The 21,314-nt window shown below is 43.0% G+C and overlaps 5 non-coding genes across 5 annotated transcripts; 1 reads left to right on the forward strand and 4 right to left on the reverse strand.

Annotated features, from left to right (window-relative positions):
- Positions 1 to 2,152: 2,152 nt before the first annotated feature.
- trnat-agu (transfer RNA threonine (anticodon AGU)) lies at positions 2,153 to 2,226 on the forward strand. Its single transcript has one exon. It is a non-coding gene; the product is annotated as a tRNA-Thr (tRNA).
- A 1,432-nt stretch (positions 2,227 to 3,658) lies between these two features.
- trnav-cac (transfer RNA valine (anticodon CAC)) lies at positions 3,659 to 3,731 on the reverse strand. Its single transcript has one exon. It is a non-coding gene; the product is annotated as a tRNA-Val (tRNA).
- A 6,679-nt stretch (positions 3,732 to 10,410) lies between these two features.
- trnav-cac (transfer RNA valine (anticodon CAC)) lies at positions 10,411 to 10,483 on the reverse strand. Its single transcript has one exon. It is a non-coding gene; the product is annotated as a tRNA-Val (tRNA).
- Positions 10,484 to 14,096: 3,613 nt separating this feature from the next.
- trnav-uac (transfer RNA valine (anticodon UAC)) lies at positions 14,097 to 14,169 on the reverse strand. The gene has a single exon. It is a non-coding gene; the product is annotated as a tRNA-Val (tRNA).
- Positions 14,170 to 15,908: 1,739 nt separating this feature from the next.
- On the reverse strand, positions 15,909 to 15,981 carry trnav-aac (transfer RNA valine (anticodon AAC)). Its single transcript has one exon. It is a non-coding gene; the product is annotated as a tRNA-Val (tRNA).
- Between the last annotated feature and the right edge of the window lie 5,333 nt (positions 15,982 to 21,314).

Genomic DNA, 21,314 nt, shown 5'->3' on the forward strand with positions numbered 1-21,314 from the left:
ATAAAAAATAAAAAAAACCATTAAAAATAATCATTAATTAATTAATTTAAAAGTGAAGAGTGCAGATAAAACACTTTCAGGAGTCATATGCACAGCTAAATAGAACTGTTTTCAGCCTGGATTTAAACATTGTCAGAGTTGAGGCCTGTCTCACATCTTCTGGAAGACTGTTCCAGATTTTAGGAGCATAAAACTGAAACGCAGCCTCACCTTGTTTAGTCCTGACTCTGGGTACCAGCAGGAGACCCCTCCCTGAGGTTCTCAGAGCCCGAGTTGGTTCATATGGCTCTAACATGTCAGAGATGTACTTTGGCGCTTGACCGTGAAGAGACTTGTACACAAGCAGAGCTGTTTTAAAGTCTATTCTCTGAGCGACAGGAAGCCAGTGCAGAGACCTGAGCACTGGACTAATGTGGTCGTATTTCCTGGTTCTAGTCAGGACTCGAGCACCAGCGTTCTGGATGTACTGCAGCTGTCTTACAGCCCGTTTAGAGAGCCCAGCGAGCAGGCCGTTACAGCAGTCTAACCTGCTGGAGACAAACGCATGGATCAGTCTTTCTAAGTCTGGTTTAGACACTATTCCTTTGATTCTGGCAATGTTTTTTAGATGGTAAAAAGCTGCTGATGTTACTGATTTAATGTGGCTGTTAAAGTTCAGGTCTGAGTCCAATATTACCCCGAGATTTCTAACCTGATTATTAGGTTTTAGAGAGAGAGTCTCAAGGTGACTGATAACACTTTCTCTTTGTTTCTGTGGGCCACACACAATGATTTCAGTTTTGTCTGAGTTTAGCTGGAGAAAATTGTTTTGCATCCACACACTGATCTGTTCGATGCAGCGACACAATGTATCTACAGGCCCGTGTTCTCCTGCCGTCAGTGACACGTAGATCTGAGTGTCATCTGCATAGTTGTGGTAGGACACATTATAGCTGCGTATTAGCTGGCCTAATGGAAGCATGTACAGATTGAACAATACGGGTCCCAGGATTGACCCATGGGGAACCCCACAGGTCATAGCCATTTGGTCTGAGAAACAGTTACCAATTTCAACAAAATATTTCCTGTCCTTCAGATAGGACTTGGAAGCAGTTTAAAGCACAACCAGAGATTCCCCAGAGTCAGAAAAGTGCTGATATATTGGAATCCCATTAAAGACATGGTTGGTAATCCTGTTCAGAAACACATTTTGTAATACTGGGTGAAATGGTCCGTCTATCCTGAGAGAAATCTATACAAGATGTATTTAGAAAAAGGGACGAAAATAATCAGACCTCTGTGGCAGCTGTAGGAATGAGAAAAAGCTGACCAATCCGAGATCTTTGGTCAGCCTACAAAAACCAATCAGATGCCTCTGCTTTCTGCCTACGCCCCCCTCTATCGGCTCCCTGCTCCGTGTGCGCACGCGGTTCTATCGGCTTTGGATGAAGCACTGACGGAATGGGGAGGGGGGGGGGGGGGGGGGGTGGAGCTTAGAGGAGGGGACACTTTCGAATCTTGCTAGCTCTCTCGCTAGCTCTCCAGGATTACCTACCATAGCTTTAATCATTGTTGATTTAAACAGAAAGTTTAAGGCATAATCTTAAAGGTAGAGAGGGTGTCAGCTTCCAGCTCCAAATTGATCATGTAGCTTTGCACCCAAGGGCATTTGAGTGCATCTTCCACATGTGTGCACTTCAGGTGGTAGAGTCAGGAAAACAAAAGCACAGGGGAGAGATTTAAGTCTTGTGTAGGATGAAAATCCCAACATGGGAAGATGCGACGATGCCATGTTTAGGACCGAGTCTGTATGAAGCAGTGGCATAAGCCCTCCAGCTGTTGTCCCAGGTGAGATGAACAAGGCCGCACACACAGAGGGCAAGTTGAGACTGTTGGTTTAGGGATGTATGGCTCTGATGAGGCACACAGAAGACACCAAGTGTTGCCAAGCAGACGAGGGGCAAGGCTACGTAGCATAGGCTAATGAGTCATATGCAATTAAAGCTTGGAAAAGGCCAGCGAGTGCAGATTTAACTGAGGTACCTCCATGAATAACATCAAGCCCTGATTTATGCAGAGATCACATGAATAGTGGAAATAAATCACAAAAACCACTTCCTGAGGTGGATCCAGTTCCTGCTCTTTATTCTTTCATCAGTTTTATGAACCATGTGGCGCTGTGGCTTAGTTGGTCAAAGTGCCTGTCTAGTAAACAGGAGATCCTGGGTTCAAATCCCAGCAGTGCCTGTGGGCCTTCAGAGCTAGCTATGACTTATCAAGTAACTGTCTTCACGTGATAAAAGTCAAACTTTCATAGCTATAATTAGGTCTACATTATAATGCGGTTGTGTGTATCTGCATATTATGACCTCTTAATCCAGAGAAAAGCAGATGGTTTTGCGCTACCGCTTAACGGGCTGCTGTGCGCGCTCCCGCAGCGGCAAATCAGATTCTGACAGACAATCACTTTTTGCCACAACACCGGCACGAGGAAACTAGAGCACAGGGAATGGGGAGGCGAACATTGGGAAACAAAGGCAAGATAAGAACACAGAAAAACTTGCACTGGAGTCGGCTTAATTACCACGAGGAGATTTAGTCGAAGGAGAAGTTTGTCTCTCTTGTGTGAAAGAGCTGGATACATGCCTTTGAGCTTGTATTGAACAATTTTTTCACATTATTTATTATTATTCAAGTAGTGGACATCCTGAAAGTTTAAATAAAGACTTAATAAAATTCATAAATATCCGTAAAATCTCAACTATTAGCACACAAATGATGACATCACCTCATTTGCATAATTAACGCTGGCATAACTCCAGGTCCTAAAAAGTAAGCACAGACTACAGAATATATGGGGATGGGCGTCTTAATGGCAAATTATATTTTCACAAGAAACAGAACATATTATTTGGAAAGAGGATAGAGAATCAAAATCATCTTTTTCACGTTTTTGGTGTTAGTTCTGAGTCTCCCCGCTGTGGGGAGCACACACGAAGCGTCAGCAAGTGTCAGAACCTCTTTTTCAAGTACTCCCCTTTTTTGAATTGCCCCCAGAAAAAGTGCCAATCCGTGTTTGTGAAAAAGTGATGTCACTTTTTCAGCAATCGCCCCCCCCCACACCCAAATCCACAGCCACCCCCTTTCAGACACGCCCCTTCGGCGAGAAACAGGAACAGGTGTGCCTTCCAAGGCTGTGAAAGCGGAAGGCACTATTCACTAGTGTTCCGGAAGCCAAAGAATGAGGTAAGTTTTCCCAAATTGTGTTGCTAGCGGAAAGAGATTGTTGAGTTTCAACAAATTAGAGTCAGAAGTGGGATTGTAACACACTCCTCTTACAGCTTGTATTCTCAGAATTGGCACGACAGTCAAGCAACACATTCTGTATCTTCTTCAATGGTCAAAGGTTAGAATCCGCCTGTCAAGCCGAGGAACAGGGTTCGATTCCTTGACGGAAGGCTGCCATTTTCGCTCAGCAGCGAGGGATTCGCCAAAGTCCGTTTCACACCATAGCATCAGAAAATCTTTTTAAAACCTGCAAAAATTGACTTTACATGTCAAGAATAGCAGATGAGGCTCCCCTCCTATCCATAATTAGGAATATGTTGATGTTGCTATCATTAACGTGCAGTCATACATCTTCACACAAAAATGAAATAAATAATGGAGGAGCAAGTAATGTTTCCGCCCAGTTTCGAACTGAGGACCTTTCGCGTGTGAGGCTAACGTGATAACCACTACACTACGGAAACTGAAGCCATGCCTATTCACTAGTGTTCCGGAAGCCAAAGAATGAGGTAAGTTTTCCCAAATTTTGTTGCTCGCGGAAAGAGATTGTGGAGTTGCAACAAATTGAGTCAGAAGTGGGATTGTAACACACTCCTCTGGGAGAGCATGGATAAATAGAAGCATCGTAAATGAATATGCAATAAGAAACCAAAAAAGATTCAACTAGCAACACAGAGGTGTGACGTCAAATACCACAGATCCTCTCAGCTGGAACTGATCAATCATGCACTCTGGTGTCATTTCACAAGTGACTAGCCTACTCAACTCATCTTCTTTCCAGAACACAACCATGACAGCACACACCTGAAGGTTCCACCAAGATTTGAACTCAGATCACTGGATTCAGAGTCCAGAGTGCTGACCTTTACACCATGGAACCCCTTCCACAGTCAATTTACGCTCTCAGTCATGCAAATGCTTGACAATGAAAGGGTTTTAGCACCGTGATTTTTTTTTATCAATTTTTCAGTGATACTCTTACAGCTTGTATTCTCAGAATTGGCACGACAGTCAAGCAACACATTCTGTATCTTCTTCAATGGTCAAAGGTTAGAATCCGCCTGTCAAGCGGAGGAACAGGGTTTGATTCCTTGACCAAAGGTTGCCATTTTCGCTCAGCAGCTAGGGATTTGCCAAAGTCCGTTTCACACCATAGCATCAGAAAATCTTTTAAAAACCTGCAAAAATTGACTTTACATGTCAAGAATAGCAGATGAGGCTCCCCTCCTATCCATAATTATGAATATGTTGATGTTGCTATCATTAACGTGCAGTCATACATCTTCACACAAAGATGAAATAAATAAAAGAGGAGCAAGTAATGTTTCCGCCCAGTTTCGAACTGAGGACCTTTCGCGTGTTAGGTGAACGTGACAACCACTACACTACGGAAACTGGCGCCATGCCTATTCACTAGTGTTCCGGAAGCCAAAAAATGAGGTAAGTTTTCCCAAATTTTGTTGCTCGCGGAAAGAGTTTGTGGAGTTGCAACAAATTGAGTCAGAAGTGGGATTGTAACACACTGCTGTAATTAAACCTTTACTTAAAAAACCTACTCTTGATTCAGAAGTGTTGGCTCATTATAGACCTATATCCAATCTCCCTTTTATGTCTAAAGTTCTTGAAAAAATAGTTGCAGCTCAGCTTTGTGATCACTTACACAGAAATAATCTGTTTAAAGAGTTTCAGTCAGGATTCAGAGTGCATCATAGCACAGAAACTGCACTGCTGAAAGTCACCAATGATCTCCTCTTAGCCTCTGATAGCGGACTTGTGTCTGTGCTTGTCCTGTTGGATCTCAGTGCTGCATTTGATACGGTCGATCACAGTATCTTATTACACAGACTTGAACATGTTATTGGGATTAAAGGAACTGCATTAGGCTGGTTTAAGTCATTATATTTATCTGATAGATTTCAGTTTGTTCTTGTAAATGAAGAATCTTCCTCACACACCAGAGTAAGTCATGGAGTTCCTCAGGGTTCTGTGCTTGGACCGATTCTTTTCGCTTTATACATGCTTCCATTAGGTAACATTATTAGACAGCATGGCATAAATTTCCATTGCTATGCTGATGATACTCAGCTGTACTTATCTATAAAACCAGATGAACCCAATAGGTTGGTCAGACTACAAGCATGTCTTAAAGACATAAAGACCTGGATGACTCAGAACTGTCTGCTTCTAAATTCAGACAAAACTGAAGTCGTTATCTTTGGACCTGAGCGTTTCAGGGAGAAATTGTCTAGCTATATAGTTACTCTAGATGGTATTTCCTTGGCTTCTAGTTCTACAGTGAGGAACCTTGGAGTTATTTTTGACCAGAACTTATCATTTGACTCACATATAAAACAGGTTTCTAGGACTGCCTTCTTTCATCTTCGTAATATTGTTAAAATCAGGAACATCTTGTCTCAGAGTGATGCAGAAAAACTAGTCCATGCATTTGTCAAGATTGGACTACTGTAATTCTTTATTATTGGGCTGTCCCACATATTCTCTGAAAAGCCTTCAGTTGATCCAAAATGCTGCAGCCACAGTTTTGATGAGAACTAACAGGAGAGATCATATTTCTCCAGTTTTAGCTTCTCTTCATTGGCTCCCTGTTAAATTCAGAATAGAATTTAAGATTCTTCTCCTTACATATAAAGCTCTTAATGACCGAGCTCCATCATATCTTAAAGATCTCATTGTAAGATATTTTCCTAACAGAGCACTTCGTTCCCAAACTGCAGGTTTACTTGAGGTTCCCAGAGTTTCTAAAAGTAGAATGGGAGGCAGAGCCTTCAGTTATCAGGCCCCTCTCTTGTGGAATAAGCTGCCAGTAAATGTCCGGGAAGCAGACACCCTTTCCACTTTTAAGACCAGGCTTAAAACTTTCCTTTTTTATAAAGCTTATAGTTAGGTCTGTTGAATCTGATAGTGTGTCTGCTAGTGTGTCTTGTTCTGCCTCCACCTCTGGCACCCTCTATACTTTCATTACCCCCTACCCGAACCGGGGTTTGAATCCCATTCCCGCCTATCTTACCTCTTTTATTTCTCCCCCTACCCGAACCAGGGTTTGCATCCCCACCCCGCTGTGACTGTTGTGCAGTTGGTGAGAGTGAGTTGTATGGCTTTGTTTTTGCTGGTATTTTTAGTGATTGTAGGGCTGTTTAGGTGAGTCTGCTGAATCTGCTAGTGTGTCTTGTCCTGCCTCCACCTCTGGCACCTTCTATACTTTCATTACCCCCTACCCGAACCAGGGTTTGAATCCCATTCCCGCTTATCTTACCTCTTTTATTTCTCCTCATACCCGAACCAGGGTTTGCATCCCCACCCCGCTGTGACTGGTGTGCAGTTGGTGAGAGGCTGAGGTAGCTTGTGGCTGTAAAAGATGGTTCTATATATGGATCTATATAGGGAGTATAGGGAATTACTCACTGAGTCTGGTCCTTTATTTATTTTTATTTTTTTCATTAGCACAAGTTTCTTGTGTTTACCTTGAATAGGGATGGCTCAGGTAATCCTGAAACATCCCTTAACCCTCTAGACCCCAACAGAATTTTACAACAATGCTCCAGATTCCTGAGAATTCCGAAAGAAATGGGCAATTTGAGAAACATTTCAAATAACCAAGAATAACTTGAAAACTAATGACAAGTGTTCATTGTAAGTTTCTTTCTATTTAAAGATTGGAAATGGCTCTTTCAAATGATATGTGATCCATTAGGAATTATTCATTCATGTATTTCATAGACGACCATTGAACTGTATCAAAAAGGATATTTTGAGACTGAACAAATATTCACTCCTCTTTTTAACTTGAAATGGATAGTTATAGTACTGTAGGCATATTTAAGTATTATTTTGCATAACATATCAACATCTCAGGTGATTCTGAACGACCTCAGTAATAATAAAATGAGAGTAAAGTGAATGTAATGAAATTTGTTTTAATTGAAATTCAGTGTAATTTCCCCCCTCACCCGCTGCCATACACACACATTTACACACATGCCTACATGTAATGTAAAGCGACCATGGGTATCTTGAAAAGCGCTATATAAAACTAAGTAATTGTTGTTATTATTATTATAGACGATAGGCTATAATGCAGAGAAATAGGGGCAGCTATTTGGTAACCTTCCTCAGAGAAAAAAAGTTTGGGCCCACTTCAGAACTTCACTACAGTACCATGACAAGACTACCACAAACAATTTTCCACAAAATGTATTAAGTATTTCAAATACGTTTGCAAAATTACATTTATAAGATCGAGTTGATCGTAGTCTAACTCTGGCAACCTTAAATGCTGGGGCTATCACTTGGTGGACGAATGATGGTGACAGGTCCGGTTTGAAATTCTGGCATTATAATCAGGCACGACATCACTCGAAATGTTTGTTGATAGGCGCCTTACATAAACTGGGAAATATGTGTAGGCTACTTATACCAGGCAGGTAGTTAGATTACCAGTAGCAAACAAGGAGTTAGACTTTAAAAAAAACTACTATTAATACTATTTCGGGATCTTCAATGGTAACCAACAGATAAGGTAATGATCATCATCATCTTTGCTTTATTATCTCTTAGTTTAGGTGTAGTCTGGTGTAGGTGTAGTCTGCTCTGTTGAAGGACACCGGCAAGCTCGCAAATAACGATAAATCAGCTGGAGTTAGCATGGCTAATCAAAACGGCTGTAGGTGACAAGGTTGGCCACTACGTCTCAAATTTAGGTTGTATATCTATCTAAATCACATTTACAACTTATGTTAGTGTCACTGAAATCCGAGTCGGACAATTGCGAACCGGTGCAAATTGCCAGGTAAACATCCGCGGTCTTTTCGGAGCTGTCATTTTCTTGATCTTGATTTTCTTGAATTGAGTGGCTGAGGTAATCGAGTGATAATGAACGAAGCTGGTAGCTACAAAGTAATACTTGGCACACTGCGAACCAATATCAAACATAACTACAGTAGATAGCACAATTTGCCGGCTAGTGAAGCTGCGCCCAAACGCAGAACCTCCGCTCTCATATCAGTCTCAACTGCGGCCAAGAGAAATCCCTCAAAATTTTTAAAACATGACAATATCTCGAAATAATTTAATATAAACATATGCTTTTGATAATGAAAAAACAACGAAGAGGGTCTGATTTTTTTTGTATTTATTGTATTTTAGCTTTTGAAAGCATCTGGTGACTTGTATTCATCAATGACATAACACCGGCCGGCCGCGGCCGTTGTGGGGTACTGCAGCACGGCCGGCCGCGGCCGCTACGGGGTATAAAGGGTTAAGGCTGAGTTATACTTCTTTTTACTGCCCTTGCGCTTTCTTCTTGCGTTTATGTTAATGGCTCGAGACGTTTATACTTCATTTAGCTTTTCCGGCGCTTGCGTGTGCTGCATGGCGATTCACTGCCAGGAGAGTAGGCGGAGTAGCGGGTTTTTTCAATGATATGATGAAAGGAAATTCACCGCCAGGACCTCTTCGAGTGATTCATGCTTCTTCTTCTTGTAAATAGTCGGTATTTTGTCAGATTTTCAACACCTTGGGGGTCTAAACGACTACTTTCTCGCCTGAAAATGTTTCAAATGTTGCTAAAGTTATATATTTACAGAGTTTATAGCTTAAGGGAAATCAGCTTTTCAGGCTGGCTGATTTCGGCTCGGACAGGAGTGAAGTGCACTGTGTGTAAACGCTCTGCATACTGTCTGATCGATGAGTATGCCGTTTTCAAGTAGTAGGCTTGCGTCTTTTCTTGCGTGAAGTTTAGAAAATTGAGGTGACACACGCAAGCTCGCAATGGGGGGCTTGCAACCGCGCAAGGGCTTGCGTTTCTTCTTGCGTCTTGCTTTGCGTCTTGCGTTACCGACTATAAACCAGGCTATAGTTAAGCTGCTATAGGCCTAGACTGCTGGGGGGCCTCATCTGTCACACCTTTCCTCACTTTACTCTCTTTATGTATATGTGACATTATTGTGGTCATTAACTCGTGTTTCCCTGTTCCAACAGATATCCTTTGATTGGTGTTACAGTGTTTTTTTTCCCCCCTTTCTGTCTTCTCAAACCCCAGCTGGTCGAGGCGGATGGCCACCCTTCCTGAGTCTGGTTCTGCCAGAGGTTTCTTCCTGTTAAAAGGGAGTCGTTTCTCTCCACAGTCGACTCAGGCACGCCGCTCAGGCCGGGAGATTGGACCGAAAAACAAAAAGTTTTCAGTGCAATCTGTTGGTTTTCTTAGCTAGGAAATTGTTTTTGAATTGGCTCTCTATGAACGAATTGGATTATTTTATGAATTATGATTATTATTAATTAATTGAATTCCAATTGGCTTGAATTGGACTTACTATCTAAGTGCCTTGAGATGACATTGTATTTGGCGCTATATAAATAAAAATGAATTGAATTGAATTGAATTGAATTGAATTGAATCCTGTGGGAGAGCATGGATAAATAGAAGCATCGTAAATGAATATGCAAGAGGAAACCAAAAAAGATTCAACTAGCAACCCAGAGGTGTGACATCACATACCACAGATCCCCTCAGCTGGAATTGATCAATCGTGCAATCTAGTGTCATTTCACAACTGACTGGTCTACTCAACTCATCTTCTTTCCAGAACACAACCATGACAGCACATACCTGAAGGTTCCACCGAGATTTGAACTCTGATCACTGGATTCAGAGTCCAGAGTGCTGACCTTTACACCATGGAACCCCTTCCACAGTCAATTTATGCTCTCAGTCATGCAAATGCTTGACAATGAAAGGGTTTTAGCACCGTGATTTTTTTTTATCAATTTTTCAGTTATACTCTTACAGCTTGTATTCTCAGAATTCGCACGACAGTCAAGCAACACATTCTGTATCTTCTTCAATGGTCAAAGGTTAGAATCCGCCTGTCAAGCGGAGGAACAGGGTTCGATTCCTTGACGGAAGGCTGCCATTTTCGCTCAGCAGCTAGGTATTCGCCAAAGTCCGTTTCACACCATAGCATGAGAAAATCTTTTGAAAACCTGCAAAAATTGACTTTACATGTCAAGAATAGCAGATGAGGCTCCCCTCCTATCCATAATTATGAATATGTTTATGTTGCTATCATTAACGTGCAGTCATACATCTTCACACAAGGATGAAATAAATAAAGGAGGAGCAAGTAATGTTTCCGCCCAGTTTCAAACTGAGGACCTTTCGCATGTGAGGCGAACGTGATAACCACTACGCTACGGAAACTGAAGCCATGCCTATTCACTAGTGTTCCGGAAGCCAAAGAATGAGGTAAGTTTTCCCAAATTTTGTTGCTCGTGGAAAGAGTTTGTGGAGTCGCAACAAATTGAGTCAGAAGTGGGATTGTAACACACTCCTGTGGGAGAGCATGGATAAATAGAAGCATCGTCAATGAATATGCAAGAAGAAACCAAAAAAGATTCAACTAGCAACACAAAGGTGTGACATCACATACCACAGATCCTCTCAGCTGGAATTGATCAATCGTGCACTCTGGTGTCATTTCACAAGTGACTAGCCTACTCAACTCATCTTCTTTCCAGAACACAACCATGACAGCAGACACCTGAAGGTTCCACTGAGATTTGAACTGGGATCACTGGATTCAGAGTCCAGAGTGCTGACCTTTACACCATGGAACCCCTTCTACAGTCAATTTACGCTCTCAGTCATGCAAATGCTTGACAATGAAAGGGTTTTAGCAACGTGATTTTTTTTTGTCAATTTTTCAGTGATACTCTTACAGCTTGTATTCTCAGAATTGGCAAGACAGTCAAGCAACACATTCTGTATCTTCTTCAATGGTCAAAGGTTAGAATCCGCCTGTCAAGCGGAGGAACAGGGTTTGATTCCTTGACCGAAGGTTGCCATTTTCGCTCAGCAGCTAGGGATTCGCCAAAGTCCGTTTCAAACAACAGCATCGGAAAATCTTTTTAAAACCTGCAAAAATTGACTTTACATGTCAAGAATAGCAGATGAGGCTCCCCTCCTATCCATAATTATGAATATGTTGATGTTGCTATCATTAACGTGCAGTCATACATCTTCACACAAGGGTGAAATAAATAAAGCAGGAGCAAGTAATGTTTCCGCACAGTTTCGAACTGAGGACCTTTCGCGTGTTAGGCGAACGTGATAACCACTACACTACTGAAACTGAAGCCATGCTTATTCACTAGTGTTCCGGAAGCCAAAGAATGATGTAAGTTTTCCCAAATTTTGTTGCTAGCGGAAAGAGTTTGTGGAGTCGCAACAAATTGAGTCAGAAGTGGGATTGTAACACACTCCTCTGGGAGAGCATGGATAAATAGAAGCATGATAAATGAATATGCAAGAAGAAACAAAAAAAGCTTCAACTAGCAAATCAGAGGTGTGACGTCACATACCACAGATCCTCTCAGCTGGAATTGATCAATCGTGCAATCTAGTGTCATTTAACAACTGACTAGCCTACTCAACTCATCTTCTTTCCAGAACGCAACCATGACAGCACACACCTGAAGGTTCCACTGAGATTTGAACTCGGATCACTGGATTCAGAGTCCAGAGTGCTGACCTTTACACCATGGAACCCCTTCCACAGTCAATTTACGCTCTCAGTCATGCAAATGCTTGTCAATGAAAGGGTTTTAGCAACGTGATTTTTTTTTGTCAATTTTTCAGTTATACTCTTACAGCTTGTATTCTCAGAATTGGCACGACAGTCAAGCAACACATTCTGTATCTTTGCTGGTCAAAGGTTAGAATCCGCCTGTCAAGCAGAGGAACAGGGTTCGATTCCTTGACGGAAGGCTGCCATTTTCGCTCAGCAGCTTGGGGTTTGCCAAAGTCCGTTTCAAACAACAGCATCGGAAAATCTTTTAAAAACCTGAAAAAATTGACTTTATATGTCAAGAATAGAAGATGAGGCTCCCCTCCTATCCATAATTATGAATATGTTGATGTTGCTATCATTAACGTGCAGTCATACATCTTCACACAAGGGTGAAATAAATAAAGCAGGAGCAAGTAATGTTTCCGCCCAGTTTCGAACTGGGGACCTTTCGTGTGTTAGGCGAATGTGATAAGCACTACACTACGGAAACTGAAGCCATGCCTATTCACTAGTGTTCCGGAAGCCAAAGAATGAGGTAAGTTTTCCCAAATTTTGTTGCTAGCGGAAAGAGCTTGTGGAGTCGCAACAAATTGAGTCAGAAGTGGGATTGTAACACACTCCTCTGGGAGAGCATGGATAAATGGAAGCATCGTAAATGAATATGCAAGAAGAAACCAAAAAAGATTCAACTAGCAACCCAGAGGTGTGACGTCACATACCACAGATCCTCTCAGCTGGAATTGATCATCTGACTAGCCTACTCAACTCATCTTCTTTCCAGAACACAACCATGACAGCACATACCTGAAGGTTCCACCGAGATTTGAACTCTGATCACTGGATTCAGAGTCCAGAGTGCTGACCTTTACACCATGGAACCCCTTCCACAGTCAATTTACGCTCTCAGTCATGCAAATGCTTGACAATGAAAGGGTTTTAGCGACGTGATTTTTTTTGTCAATTTTTCAGTGATACTCTTACAGCTTGTATTCTCAGAATTGGCACGACAGTCAAGCAACACATTCTGTATCTTCTTCAATGGTCAAAGGTTAGAATCCGCCTGTCAAGCGGAGGAACAGGGTTCGATTCCTTTACAGAAGGCTGCCATTTTCGCTCAGCAGCTAGGTATTCGCCAAAGTCCGTTTCACACCATAGCAAGAGAAAATCTTTTTAAAACCTGCAAAAATTGACTTTACATGTCAAGAATAGCAGATGAAGCTCCCCTCCTATCCATAATTATGAATATGTTGATGTTGCTATCATTAACGTGCAGTCATACATCTTCACACAAGGATGAAATAAATAAAGGAGGAGCAAGTAATGTTTCCGCCCAGTTTCGAACTGAGGACCTTTCGCGTGTGAGGCGAACGTGATAACCACTACACTCAAAACTGAAGCCATGCCTATTCACTAGTGTTCCGGAAGCCAAAGAATGAGGTAAGTTTTCCCAAATTTTGTTGTTCGCGGAAAGAGTTTGTGGAGTCGCAACAAATTGAGTCAGAAGTGGGATTGTAACACACTCCTCTGGGAGAGCATGGATAAATAGAAGCATCGTAAATGAATATGCAAGAAGAAACCAAAAAAGATTCAACTAGCAACCCAGAGGTGTGAAGTCACATACCACAGATCCTCTCAGCTGGAATTGATCAATCGTGCAATCTGGTGTCATTTGACAACTGACTGGTCTACTCAACTCATCTTCTTTCCAGAACGCAACCATGACAGCACACACCTGAAGGTTCCATCGAGATTTGAACTCTGATCTTTGGATTCAGAGTCCAGAGTGCTGACCTTTACACCACTGAACCCCTTCCACAGTCAATTTACGCTCTCAGTCATGCAAATGCTTGACAATGAAAGGGTTTTAGCAATGTGTTTTTTTGTCAATTTTTCAGTGATACTCTTACAGCTTGTATTCTCAGAATTGGCATGACAGTCAAGCAACACATTCTGTATCTTTGCTGGTCAAAGGTTAGAATCCGCCTGTCAAGCAGAGGAACAGGGTTCAATTCCGTGACGGAAGGCTGCCATTTTCGCTCAGCAGCTTGGGGTTTGCCAAAGTCCGTTTCAAACAACAGCATCGGAAAATCTTTTTAAAACCTGAAAAAATTGACTTTACATGTCAAGAATAGCAGATGAGGCTCCCCTCCTATCCATAATTATGAATATGTTGATGTTGCTATCATTAACGTGCAGTCATACATCTTCACACAAGGATGAAATAAATAAAGAAGGAGCAAGTAATGTTTCCGCCCAGTTTCGAACTGAGGACCTTTCGCGTGTAAGGCGAATGTGATAAGCACTACACTACGGAAACTGAAGCCATACCTATTCACTAGTGTTCAGGAAACCAAAGAATGAGGTAAGTTTTCCCAAATTTTGTTGCTTGCGGAAAGAGATTTTGGAGTCGCAACAAATTGAGTCAGAAGTGGGATTGTAACACACTCATCTGGGAGAGCATGGATAAATAGAAGCATCGTAAATGAAAATGAGAGAATAAGGCGCCGTTTACACATACCCGGGTATTTTGAAAAACGCATATTTTCTAACCTTCGTTTTCAAAAAAAAAACCGTGCACACAGCCCCGTTTTTTAAAAAAAACCCGTCTACATTGATCCGGAGAAATACGCTATCAAGAGCTGTTAAATTACGCCAAGCCTGACGGTGGCAATGTTAGAACAATGAGAATTCCACACAAGCCAATCAGAAGCCTAATAGAGAACCGCTGACAGGCAGCTTTCTTCACAACATCAACAGAAGCGCGCATGTGAGTACTCTCACCCTGGATGTGCGGGCGTAGCAGTTCTGCTAGGGAAAGGAGTGAAAATCGTGACATCCTGAAATTTTCCCTCCATTCCTCCGGGACAACAAAGCCATTTTCAAAATTTTCCCACCATAAAGCAGTCCGTCCGGGTCTAATCCAGAATCGCCGTCGCTGGCGGTGGTATGGCCGGGCTCTGTCTGCCAACAGAAGCTCCGCAATTGTTGCCCTCCGCGCCGTAATGCGCCTTTGTTGTTCAATACTTTGTAGGAGTGTAATTTTCAAAATCACACAAGCGAGTATAGCTCTCAACAAAATAAATGCTGCTAGTACCTCCATGCTTGCCAGATAAACAATGAATGGCGTTATCCTGCCACTATGGTGGATAGGGGCGGGGCTCTGTACTATGACGACAAGTCCGCATTCCATTCTGAAAACTCCGTTTTCGTCTTTCAACCAGTTTACAGACAAACGCTAAACGGAGTTTTTAAAAAATCTCCACTTTTGCCGGAGTTTTTTTTTAGCTTCGTTTTCGGAGGAAAAAACTCCGTTTGTGTATAAACGAAAGGCACAAACGAAGGGAAAGGTCTTCGTTTTTCAAAATACCCGGGTATGTGTAAACGGCACCTAAACCAAAAAAGATTCAACTAGCAACACAGAGGTGTGACGTCACATACCACAGATCCTCTCAGCTGCAATTTAGCACTCTGGTGTCATTTCACAAGTGACTAGCCTACTCAACTCATCTTCTTTCCAGAACACAACCATGACAACACACACCTGAAGGTTCCACTGAGATTTGAACTCTGATCACTGGATTCAGAGTCCAGAGTGCTGACCTTTACACCATGGAACCCCTTCCACAGTCTATTTACGCTCTCAGTCATGCAAATGCTTGACAATGAAATGGTTTTAGCAACGTGTTTTTTTGTCAATTTTTCAGTGATACTCTTACAGCTTGTATTCTCAGAATTGGCACGACAGTCAAGCAACACATTCTGTATCTTCTTCAATGGTCAAAGGTTAGAATCCGCCTGTCAAGCGGAGGAACGGGGTTTGATTCCTTGACCGAAGGCTCCCATTTTCGCTCAGCAGCTAGGGGTTTGCCAAAGTCCGTTTCAAACCATAGCATCAGAAAATCTTTGTAAAACTTAAAAAAATTGACTTTACATGTCAAGAATAGCAGATGAGGCTCCCCTCCTATCCATAATTATGAATATGTTGATGTTGCTATCATTAACGTGCAGTCATACATCTTCACACAAGGATGAAATAAATAAAGGAGGAGCAAGTAATGTTTCCGCCCAGTTTCGAACTGAGGACCTTTCACGTGTTAGGCGAACGTGATAACCGCTACACTACGGAAACTGAAGCCATGCCTATTCACTAGTGTTGTATTTTTAATCATTATTGTTCACATTCAGATTTAGTTTGGATATTGTATGGATAGTATTGAAAGAACGGTTGTTTCTAGACCTGATTGATTTGATATTGTATTGTTGCATGTTTGGACTACAAGGGGGCGTTTCTTTGTTTGTATGTCAGTTGAGAACAGGTGAAGGTTCGAATTTAGAACGAGAAAACTAGTGAGCAAAAACAACGTATATCTCGAGTTGACTGTTAGTCGTTATATTATTTGTCCTGTGATAGTATTTTATTTGGATCAGTAAAAAACCTAAAAAGACACAGAGAAGTACTGCGATCGTTTGTACGAGAAGCTGCAGCTAAGTTCCCACATTTTTAGTGCCGAAACCCGGGATACGGGAGACTTAACGACTGAAGAAAGGAACCGTTAACCGATATCTGCAACTAACTGACCAACGGCAGGAATCGGGACAATATGGAGCGGCTACAGAGACTAAAACAAAGGCGAGGAGTTGTAAGAGCCTCAACGACAAAATTGCTGCGGGTTATTGAAGAGGAGACATCAAAGGACGATGTGAGTTGTGACCGCGTACGAGAGCTGCTGTCCATGTTATCGGTGAAGGAAGCGAATCTCCTGGAGATGGAAAAAGAGATCGAAGAGGAGATACCGATGGACGAACTGGAGGCGGACATCGTTAAGACGGTGGATTACCAGGACAATCTAATCCTCTGGAAAGCTCGAGCTACCAGACTGATTGAAAGAGAAGGAGCCACCGCGGGCGAACAGATGTCGCCGCGGCTGAGCGACGTGAGCGCCCGCTCGAGCAGAATGACCAGCAGACCATCGGTAAAGTTGCCAAAGCTGTACATAAACAAATATGACGGCGATATATCGATGTGGCAAGAATTCTGGGACCAGTTTCAGACAGCTATCCATGAGAATATTGAGCTAAGCAAAACTGAGAAGCTTCCTTACCTGAAGTCCTATTTGGTGGGTCCAGCAGCCAGAGCCATCGCGGGATTAAAGATAACAGAGAGCAATAATGACGCCGCCATAAACATGCTCAAGGAGAGATTTGGAAGAAAGGACCTGATTGTGAGTGCACACATATCTAAACTGTTGAGCTTGACCCCAGTTAAAAGATCCACAGACATTGGTGCTCTCAGGAGACTTTATGATGAATGTGAGGTCCAGATCAGAGGCTTAGAGGCAATGGGAGTAGTGTCAGACACATATGGAGGATTGCTGTGCCCCATATTACTGCAGATGATCCCAGATGACCTTGCTCTTGCTTACACACGTGAAATAGGTTCTGACCATGAACTGAAGGTTCCAGAGCTCATTGTTTTTCTACAGCAGGAAATTGAAAGCAGAGAGCGTGCCATGCACCTGACCAAAGCATTAAGTCACAACAAGGAATCACAGTCCCCTAACCAGCACAGATACAAACCTGATTCAGCAAGCGGAAGGTTCAGAAAGCCAAGTCTGCCATCAGCTGCCATGCTCTACACCAGCAGCTCACAGTTCCCTCCAGGATGTATATTCTATGACAGCACAAGTCATAAATCTGAACTGTGTACAGACAACACACTTAACCTGCGAAAAGAAAAACTGAAGAAAATGGGACGGTGTTTCATATGCTTAGGACAGCGACACATGGCCAAATTCTGCAAATCCAAGGGAGTGTCATGTAGTGTGTGTGGACGGAGACACCACCCCACAATGTGTGACAAAGGCGAAACCAGTGAAATGCAGAGCACCGCTCAAGAAACAACTGAGGCTGTCATCTCATCTGTGACCCCACACACAGTTAAGACAAGCACAGCCAAGCAGAAAACGGTTCTCCTGCAAACAGTAACAGCAGTGGCAGAGGGAACAAGGGGGAAAAAGAAGGTACGTTGTCTGATGGATGGAGGAAGTCAATGGAGCTTTATCCTGGAGAAGCAGGCAAGGGCATTAGGATTACCGGTTGTGAGAAAAGAGACTTTAAAGCTCCACACTTTTGGCAGTGACACCCCAGTAGCAACGGAACGAAATGTTGTGAAATTAATTCTGAAAAACATCTGTGACAAAGAGAAAACCCTTGAGATTGAGGCTGTTGAAACACCACATGTTAGTTCTGCCATCATGCAGGTTCCAGGAGAGCAAATTCAGCAACAGTTAGAAAGAAGAGGACTGACATCAGCAGATGTCTCAGGCAGCACTGACCAGGAGCTGGAACTTTCTGTATTGATAGGTGCTGATGTCTACTGGAAGATGGTTTCTGGAAGAGTTGAAAGACTGTCAGACACCTTAGTTGCCATAGAGACAATGTTTGGCTGGACAGTACAAGGCCCAGTGTCCATGTTAAGCATGAGTGAGACTTCATGCATGAAGATCTGCACTGAAGAGATAATGCAGGTTTCAAACCAGCTGCGTGCATTCTGGGAAATAGAGTCTCTGGGCATCTCCTGTAAGGGTGAAGAACGGGCAGCGGACACTGAGGCCCAAGAACACTTCAAAAGGTCAGTCAGCTACAAAGAAGGGCAATATGAGGTTAAGTTGCCATGGCATGAAGATAGAACAGAGCTTCCAGACAACCTGAGAGTTGCCCAAAAAAGATTTGAAGGTCTGAAAAGAAAACTGAAAGCTGATGTGACACTGTTCAAGAGATACAAGGATGTAATAGATGATTATCTTCAACAAGGAATATGAGAAGACGTCCCAGACAACAAGGTCACAGAAAACAACGTCAAATACTACTTACCTCACCATGCTGTGATAAGGGAGGACAAAGCAACAACCAAGCTGAGGGTCGTTTTTGATGCTTCTGCACATGAGAACGGCTGTCCATCTCTTAATGACTGTCTGCTAACTGGACCAAATCTGAACCCAGACCTACTCAACGTCCTTGTCAGGTTCAGGTTGCACCCCATTGCATTCATGGCAGATATCACAAAGGCGTTCCTACAGATATCAATTGCAGAAAAGGACAGAGATGTGTTGAGGTTTCTGTGGCTCACTGGTTGCCCTGATGCTAAGAACACAAACCTGCGTGTGCTGAGAATGACTCGTGTGGTGTTTGGTGTCTCATCAAGTCCATTTTTGCTGGCAGCCACAATCAGAAATCACCTAGAAAAATACCAAACAAGTCACACACAGGTCATTAACACTCTGAAAGACTCTCTGTATGTTGATGACTTTATTGCCAGCTCAAGCAGTGTTGGAGAGGCTTACGCATTGACAACAAGTGCAAAGAAAATAATGTCTGACGCAAGCATGAACCTCTGTAAGTGGACTACAAATTCCCCTGAACTGAAGGCCAAGTGGCAGCAAAGTGACTTTGACTTCGCCAGGGATCCTGATACAAGCGGCTGTGTGTTAAAGGTGCTAGGCCTTGTGTGGAGGCCAGAGACTGATGACTTTGTTTTTAACCTGAAACACCTTATGGATATTTTTAAGGACAAGGAGAACACAAAGAGGAGTGTTCTGCGCTCTTCAGCTAAATTATTCGACCCTATGGGATTTCTGACACCATTCACGATAAGAGTAAAATGTCTATTCCAGGACATGTGGCAAAGAGGCATCAGCTGGGACGAGAAGCTGCCAGATGATCTTTCACAAGGTTGGCAGCAGTGGTGTATGGAACTACTTCAGCTCCATCACATTGTCATTCCCAGGTGGTATGGAACTGAGACACTGCAAAACAATCAAGTTCTTCATGTTTTCAGTGATGCAAGTGAAAAGGCATATGGTGCAGCAGCATATCTCCAAGGAAAGACAGCTGAGGGAGAGTCCATGACTAGACTGGTCATGTCCAAGTCCAGAGTTGCACCCATTAAGAAACTCACACTGCCACGCCTTGAACTAATGGGGGCTCTGATTGCTGCAAGAATGGCAAACAATCTACTTCAAGCATTGAATATGCAGCCGAACCAAATTCGAATGTGGACAGACTCCATGATTGTGATTCACTGGATTTCCAGCTCACCACACAGATGGAAACAGTTTGTTGCCAACAGAGTGATGGAAATTCAGTCTCTGACCACACCAGAAACCTGGTCCCATTGTAGTGGAAAACTCAACCCAGCTGATCTCACTACAAGGGGCCAGTCAGTCACAAGGCTGAAGGAAGAGGAGCTTTGGTGGTCAGGGCCACAGTTTCTGAGTTCAGCAGTGCAGCAAGAGTTTCCTGACGAAGGGCTCTATGAAGAGGAGGTAAAGACTGAGCTTAGACCAAGTCATGTCACAGTCCAGCTCAACAGCATGGAACCAACATCAACAGATCCACTGTTAAAGCTGGAAAACTACAGCAAGTTAAAAACAGTTCTCAGAGTCACAGCATGGATTAAAAGATTCACACACAACTTACGTTCGAGTGAGAGGAAGCAAGGAGAGCTGACAGCCGAGGAGTTGGCTGAAGCTGAAAGATACTGGATTCTGGAAGCACAAAATCAAGGTTTCCAGAGGGAAAAAGGTGAATTAAGAGCAGAAAAAGACATTCACAGAGGCTCGAGAATTAGAGACCTGAAGCCGTTTCTAGATGAGCACGGTTTGATCTGTCTGGGAGGAAGACTGCAACAATCAGACATGAGTTTCGGTGAGCGGCATCCATACATCCTGCCTTCAGACCACAGACTCTCTGAAATGTTGATCAGGCGCTGTCATGACCAAGTGATGCATTCAGGTATGAGAGACACTTTAATGCAACTAAGAGACAAATATTGGATTCCACGAGCCAGACAAATGACAAAGACAATAATTACAGCCTGCACTACTTGTAAAAGATTCAGGGTAAAGGCAATGCAGCAGACAACAGCACCCCTGCCAAGAGATCGGATTACAGAATCACCTCCATTTGAGACTGTGGGGGTGGACTTTGCAGGCCCTCTGTATGTCAAGACTAAAAAAGACAAAGTGGAAAAGGCATATATAGCACTTTTCACCTGTGCTGTGACACGTGCAGTCCACCTGGAGCTGGTGTCCGACATGTCGACAGAGACGTTCCTCCTGGCGTTCAAGAGATTCATATCCAGGCGAGGCCTCTGTAAGATTGTGTATTCAGATAATGCCTGAACCTTCAAACGAGCTGATCAAGACCTCAGAGAACTCTGGACAGCCATCAAGGAGCCTGAGCTCTTAAGGTATTTCACTGAAAAGGGAATCGCATGGAAATATATTGCAGAACGAGCCGCCTGGTGGGGGGGTTTTGGGAAAGACTGGTTAGATCAGTTAAGACATGTTTGAGGAAAGTGATGGGAAGGGCTTCACTGAGCTTTGAGGAGATGACATCTCTATTGGCAGAAGCAGAAGCAACAATAAACTCACGGCCACTCACCTTTGTTTATAATGAACC

Source organism: Odontesthes bonariensis, chromosome 11, assembly GCF_027942865.1.
Source record: "Odontesthes bonariensis isolate fOdoBon6 chromosome 11, fOdoBon6.hap1, whole genome shotgun sequence".
In the NCBI taxonomy this organism is placed as follows: domain Eukaryota; kingdom Metazoa; phylum Chordata; class Actinopteri; order Atheriniformes; family Atherinopsidae; genus Odontesthes; species Odontesthes bonariensis.